General features: G+C 36.1%; 1 pseudogene; it reads right to left on the bottom strand.

Moving 5' to 3' along the window:
- Positions 1-956: 956 nt before the first annotated feature.
- Positions 957-3,088, bottom strand: LOC148158128 (uncharacterized; annotated as a pseudogene).
- Between the last annotated feature and the right edge of the window lie 4,611 nt (positions 3,089-7,699).

The raw sequence follows: 7,699 nt of genomic DNA, 5'->3' as shown, positions 1-7,699 counted from the left end.
TTATGCTAAGCTGTGTGATTATCATAAGCCATATTTCTCTAACTTAAAATTTATATCAGATTCTCATCTCAGTTGAGAATTCATTGAAAATTAAAAATTACAAGGACGGGGTTTTTCCGATTAACTCACAAAAGGAGAATATAAGAATTAAAAAGAGAAAAATCAACAGTCATTCAATTCATACATATTTTACACAATTGAAGATATGAAGTGAAATTACAATGATGGGTAATAAAAGAGGTGAAGGATCCGTGTAGAACGACCTTCAGTGGAGCACAGGTCAGATTAAAATACTCTTTACTATTGTCTCATATTGACCTCATTATGTTTATCTGTATGTATCCCCACCATCCCATCCAAGTACTCATACCTTTAAGGATAAAATGTCCTCTCAAGCATTTCTCTGTTTTCCTCTGCGGTCAGTTTGCTGTTACACAGTGAGCTGTGGATTTTCTCCTAGACCTCCATCTCGGAGCGCCACGGAGCAGCTCTGGCTCTGAGGAACTTAGAGACCTTAGTCTGTCCCTTTTGGGACAGAGACTAAATGAGACTAAGGTCTCTGTCATCACTAAATGAAGAAGATGTCCATGCCTAGGAGGAGGGCATTGGCTGCAATAAAGCCAACTCTGGCTGACTTGGTGATAGCAAGAGATCCTCTAACTGCTTCCTGACCAATATCAGGAACATCTGCTGCGACACACAATGCTTTTCCTTCCTGTAGTATGACTTTACTTATTTGTGACAGTAGCAACATCAACAATGAAGTCACCAGCCTTTTCAATAACGTGATTTTATAGCAGTCTGGCCTGCCATGTAAAACACATCTTCACTGCTTTGTGTGTTAGGTTCTGGGGTTTCTTGGGGCGGCGGTTCATTTTATTCCCCACTAGATGGAGTCCGAGATGCGGCTGAGCGGCGGGCTCCGCTTATGACGTCATCCCCACACCGGGGATCAATCATCTCGTTATCGGCAGCTTAAGAGAGGTGGAACGCCGGTGCTTCGACGCCAGAGTGTCAACCTTTGATGGATTTCTCTGAATCTGGATGTGGTTCCAAGTTTTCTGCTCACTCCTCGCGACGTCACGGGAAATTACCCCGTTGATGCCCGAGTTCCAAGTACGGAAGCGCATTGCTATCACGCAGGAAAAAAAAATTGAGCGCTATCAAGTTATAACGTGATACGTATCTCGTTAAAACGTGATATGTATCTTGTTAAAACGTGATAATTTCATCCATTCTGAAGGTGGTGGTTGTCTGTCGTGAATGCAACAAAGGCCAGCACAATGACTAATTTACAGGAGTTGGTCAAGTTTTACTTTATGCTCGGTTTAAGACATGGAGAAATCCTTATGCTTCTGCGCACAGTGGATGACGTTATAATTAGTATGAGCACTTTGAGAAGGACCCTCGACCAGTCGTTCCACCGACTCACTGCCGCCTTCAAGTGTCAGCCTACCTGTCCGTCCTCCAACGCCGCTCACCGTTTCTCCGCCAGCTACTCGGCCTCGCTGGTCAAATCCCCAAGCTCGACGGAGAAAGGATCCCAGAGGCTTTAAAGAACCCCAGGACAAACGGTGCTTCTCCCACGCCATTGATAGACACAGCTCAAGTAAGTTGGCAAACTTACCGCCAATAAATCTTCTAAATTCCGACAACCTGGAACTCACCATCTTCCCCATTGTCTCCTCAGTGCGCCGTGTGCAGCCGTTCAGTCCCAGGACCCGATCCACTTCTGATTATTTCTTTGTAAATAAACTTTATTATTGTTCATTTGTCTCCGGTGGTGTTCTTGAATGTGGGCAAAATCAGTAAAGCCCATCATGACATTGTGTAACTTCAGCATATGGTATTTTGGCCGCCTCTTCCAGACAGTCCTGGATTCTCTGAACAGCATTCATGAATCTTTGAAAGGCTGTTTGCTTGTTTTGTTTGTGCATGACTAACTCTAGACTTTTTTTTACAGTGGTTGCCAAGCTATTCACTCCACTAGTTCTTCCCACAGCTGCATCAGCAATGGTCAACCCTACAGACATGCCAAATGTAACTGGAATTAGAGCCAAACCAACAATAGACAGGATTCCTCCCACTGCTTCCACTGAGCTCCCAGCCACACTGGAGATCTTTGCTCTGTTATTCATTCTGTCTAACTGAACAGCACACTGTTCAATCTGATCTAGAAACTGCAGCATCTCAGGAAGCTCATTGTTGTACTTAACAAAAATTGAAATGATCCTCTGGAACAGGAACATCCAAAAGTCGTCGTCCATCCTGGGGAAAAAGATTGTCCTTAGTTTTTACTCGCAAACATTAGGAAATGTTCAAATAAGTAATACTGTTATTACTGGGGCTACTTACCTGATTTTATCAAGTTGTTTGATCTGATCAGTCATGTTTTGCATGTCATCGTTGGATAAATCGCATTCATTATCAATGTCCTCTGTTATCTCCAGACAAATGTCAATGTTGAGGCTGAGGAAAACAGATGCTGATCTTTATCAAAGCTGATTCCTTCAGACAGGAACAATATCTGGTTCTCAGTGAAAACCTGCAGAGATGTGACCGCCAGCTTCTCCACTGCATCCAAGAAGCTGTAGAGTTTCTCCAAAACCTTCAGTGTTTCTTTCAGCACTTCATCCAGCTCCTTCTTCAGCTCTGCAAGTTTCCTGTCTGTGTTTAATGGGAATTTGCTCTTTTTATTTTTCACAACACTTGACTTGCAGGAAGACTGGTCAATCGCGTCAGCCCTTTCTCTGATATCTGATTTTCTCCACCTCTTTCTGCAATCCTTCCTTCCAGGGAACATCGCACAGAAATCTTTAACAGCTACGATGTAAGTCAGAGTATCTGAGACGTACTGACCCAAGGCCCGTTGCTGTTTCCATCTATAGAAGAAATGTCCCCTTCAATTTATAAAAACGTATTAACAAATACAAGTTGTTAAAAATGGGCAAAAATTACCTCTTTTATCACAGTGTTGCAATAAAACACATTGTCCACTGTTTTGTACACCTCTGTGATCATTATATTAAATCTTATATATTTTTGAAATCAGGTGTATCAAGCGTTTGCTTTACCTATTTTGATTCATCTTCTCTTATCCCCTTTATTGTGTCTTCAGCTGTCAAGAAAGCAAATGTAGATTTAAAACTGGAACAAAACTCCTGTAGATTGTGGAAGTAATCCTCAGAATTCAGACTGGTTTAATTTCTATTACACTCCCCCATAAAAAAGAAATATAACTATAATATATTAAGTTTAAGCTGTAAGCTAGTGTAGACTGAAATTCTTTGTTTTACTCATGTAGAGAGCAACATTTGAGTTTTTGTCTTGGGTTTTGGAGTCACTATGTTTACTTGGGAAAAATTCTTTAATTGGATTGAAATGTATTCATATTCAATAATCTGAGTTTGTCATTCATATAGCCAAAAAAATTATTTCGATCAAGATTTGCATTCACATTGACAGAATAGAAGCAGCGTAAAGTTTCCCCCAAAAACATAGAAATCATGCATCCATATGTGCTGAACATAAAAGCAAACAAATGCAGTAGTGTGTTCACTTGGGAGTGGCTTATTTGCAGACTTAAAGAGAGCATTTCTACTGTTCCAGCAGAAGATATCTGACAGATACTGATGGAATCACTTGATTGCTTTAGTAAAGTTGAACAAGAAAACAAAAAGTTATAGTTGCAGTACGTAATTTTAAAAATATATGTATATTTTCTACATATTTGTTAAAACTGTCACCATGTCTTGATGGTATAAGACAATCTGTGAAAAGATCAATCACCTCCATGTGGTCCTTTATGGTGGAAGAGCACACATTTTCACTCTGAAAAACTTGTAATGTTTGTACTCGAAACTTTCTCCTTGCGCTCTTGCAAAACATTTTCTGCTTGCTTTTGGAACAGAAAAGCAGAGTTGCCTGGCAACCAGTCATCCAATAGAATGAATTAGCGAAAGGAAGCAGCGCTTCTGGTCACCAACAGCTACTGATCTTATAGGCAGGATTTTGTTCACCCACCCAAAGATAATGGATCCTCAGATTCCAATATGAAAATGTAAGCAAAAGTATTTAAAGTTTTGAGAACAAAAGGCATGTAATCCTGTTTTCAGTCTGAAAATGTGTGATCTCGAATAATGGCAGAAAATTTTCCCCATAGACCTTCTGACATCTGCATAAACGCAGGTCAAGGTCAAAAACCACCAACTACAGCCTAATTTTGTAAGCATGCCTACATGTTCAGATGACAGCAAGTTCATAAGGTGTTAGGCAGATAATGAGGGCAGCCAGGTAGAGCCGGAGTTACAGTTATTTTCTAAAAAATTTTGTTCATATATTTTCTATTAAAACTGTTTTGGTAGATTATTTAGTTACAACTCTCATCAGAGAGAGTGAAAGTTGTCATATCTGTGAGTGCTTATAGCCAAATGCTAGATAAATATTTGCCTAATAATTTGTATTGGAATTTCTGTTTCTCTTGATCTTTTCTTAATATTTACTCTAAAGACCAAAATGATCTGAGTAGCTAATATTAATATAAATTACATCATAGTCCTCTGTCTTTAACTCCAGAAAAGAAAAATCGTAACTCCGTCCAAACTATATTATGACTATAAAGCAATGCGTATCTAGGAGTACATCGTCTGCTTCATCTGGTTTGTTTTACTGAATTTTACTAGTTTTACCAAACATTTTTTCCCTTTAACTTAAAAGTGAAATCAACCTGCATAAATGTCTCTGAAAGTATTATAAAAGGAAACTAAAATTAGCAGCATTTCAGTTTTCTGAAAGCTGCTGTGATTTGGTTTAATCTGTTTTTTTTCTTTCCTGAATCAAGTCTTTTTTTATTTAAAAGTCTATCAGATACATTGAAGCTACATGTTTTACCTTTTCATTTTATCTTTCTTATGGAGACATTAAGATAGTAAATTGATGCCATGTTGGAGATCTTTGCCCCTTTGTTTATCTTATCTTGATGAACTGCAGATTCCTCCCAGCTGACCTAAACTTCAATACTCAAATCAAAACTAGAAACCTTGAAATAAGAATGTTACACCACATAACTCCTGGTTCTACCTACAAAGAAAATAAAATAAGAAAATAAATAAATAGGAATGTTTCAGAGTGAAAATATTGTAATTATTCTTGAAAGTCAGTTTGTTCAATGTAATTTTGATCTTCTGAATATTTTAATCATAGAAATATTGAACCTAGCTCCCTCATAACACATCTTTTATCTTGTCTTTCATCTTCAGGTAAATTCACCTTTTCCTTCAGCAAAACTTTATTTTTTATACTTTATTTATTCTGATGCAGCTGAGAATCTTTTAAAGTCATAATCATCAGTCCTCTAGACTTTTTTAAGCCCTTTAAAGTTTACATTTTGATTATTGCTAAATTATTTCACCATCCATTGAGAAATATTCAGAAACAAATTATTCAAATTCTGAGCCGTTGCAACAAGCTTGACTCAGATTTAGGTGATCCCAGATTAAGTTCCAGTAATAATCCTAAGATATGGTCGCTTTGTTTCTGCTAATCTGGCATTTTCCTGCATTATGGTGTCAGCTTTGGTTTTCTCACAGGGGAGTTTTCTGCACACAAACAGAAGAAACTATTTGATTCACAAAAACAAGCAGCAGCTTGCAGCTTTGTTCTTCTCAGACTTTTAATACTTTCACTTTCGACTTTTGTATATTGATACAGTGTAAATCAGAAATGTACACACTTTATATAAAAAACGTAATCTTATCAATGTCTGACATTAAATCAGGCAAAGCTTTTCCCATTTATGGACATTTAGAATTACCAACATTTACTGAATGCCAAAATTATGAGAAAGGGAATATAACGGTTCAGTTTCTTTTCCTTTATGAGCCACTAATCTAATCGATTATTGACATCTTGGAGTACTTTGACCCTTTATTTGTCTTATCTACATGAACTGCAGATTCCTCCAGCTGATCTAGAAACCACAATACTCACGTCCAAACTAGAAACCTCATGAAATATTAATGTTTAACCATGTAACTCCTGGATCTGCTTAAGAAAAATAATAAGGTTGTTATTGTTTTGTAAACTTCTGAAATCAATTTATGACAGGAGTCCTCTCCCAGATACAACTGTGGATGAAATGTTTGGAGGGATTTCTGTCACTTTCTCAGAACAGAATTAAAATTCTCAAAACTAGTTGTTCTACCTTCATTCATGGAAATGTACTCACTGTTTTACAAATGAAGAGGATGATCCAGGAAATGTACAAAAGCAAATGAGAAAAGCTGTAAGATTTTTTAGCTGACTTCATGTCACCAGACTTGTTCTATTGAAAAACTTTTAAAATTTTCCAAGTTAGCACCAGAAGGGTGCAGACATTCGTTTATTCAAAGATATTTCGTTATGAAATTGGAAGATTTTGCCATTCCCTCTTTTCCGTGAGGAAAAAAGGTTATTGTTGTAGTTTAATAACATTTGTGTGATGATCTCAAACATAAACTCAAAATAAATCTGTAAGGAAGAAACACTTTTTAGGAGCAGACATGTGACTCCATTTACATTACAATCAAACATGTAATATAATAAAGTGGCAAAGGATAAATACTTTTGCTTTTTATTATATTTTTATTGTTATTTATATTTTAGAAACAAGTTCTTGAAAACATGGAATTGATCACAGTGACTATATCAAAACTATTTTATTACATGCTGCTTGGGCTTTGACTTAAAGCTGACAATAGAGTTATAAAAAGGGACAAATGGCAGCATTGAAACATTTTTGGAGAATTTGCAGCTCCAAGCAGCAATGATAAAACAAACAAACGAGGCAATAAAGCAGCAGGTGTGCATCGAGATAAGCAGGCAGAAAGTGAAACCAACATTCATTAAGTAATAAGATCCTCAAGCAGAAACTTTGAAGACCTCAAGAAAAAACAAGACTAATTGCAGTGATAAACAAAATGTCAACAGAAAGGTAATTTACAGAATTTATTTACATCAGAGATAAATTAATGTTACACCAAGAGAAGTTAAATTTAATCAAATCTTTTCACTTGGAATCCTTGAATTAAAATTGTATGAATGTATGCATTTTGAAAATCTATAATGTTATTTTTTTCAAATCTAAAGAAGACAGGAGATGCTGTCAATAAATTCTTAATCTGGTTTTCTCAAGATAAAGAAAAGGCTTGTCTCCTATTCTGATCCAAATGTATGGAGGACCAAAAGGGACAAAATTAAATAAACACTTCATTAAGTGAATACAATTACCATTACATGATTAAAGGTTCAATCATTACAATTTATTTAATTAAAGACAATTGATTCAATAAATATATTTAAATCATTAACATTCAAAACTTAATTGTATATATAGTTATTTTATGGTTCCATTCTGCTCCAGTTTAAAAAGAACTCAGACACTTCAAACCTGGTCTAGATTATTTTACACTAATTGCATAATATTTTTGATAGAGCTTGTGATTTTTGTGTATGTCAAAAAATAAAAATAAATAATACAAATTAAATTAAATCAACGTTGTCAGTTTAATTATGGTTGTTATCTGGTGGCTAATAATGTGGCCAAGTAGAAACCACCAATAAAAAATAAATAGTTTTCAAGCTATTTCTATTAAAACACACATATTTGCAACACATATTGTTGGAGCAGAGTTTGTCAGTTTTTGTATACATAAACAGTTTT

The sequence above is a fragment of the Poecilia mexicana genome, unplaced genomic scaffold (assembly GCF_051168715.1).
Source record: "Poecilia mexicana isolate PSO_F unplaced genomic scaffold, ASM5116871v1 scaffold_8, whole genome shotgun sequence".
Classification (NCBI taxonomy): domain Eukaryota; kingdom Metazoa; phylum Chordata; class Actinopteri; order Cyprinodontiformes; family Poeciliidae; genus Poecilia; species Poecilia mexicana.
Note: the sequence above shows the minus strand (reverse complement) of the source record. Positions and strands in the feature narration are given on the sequence as shown.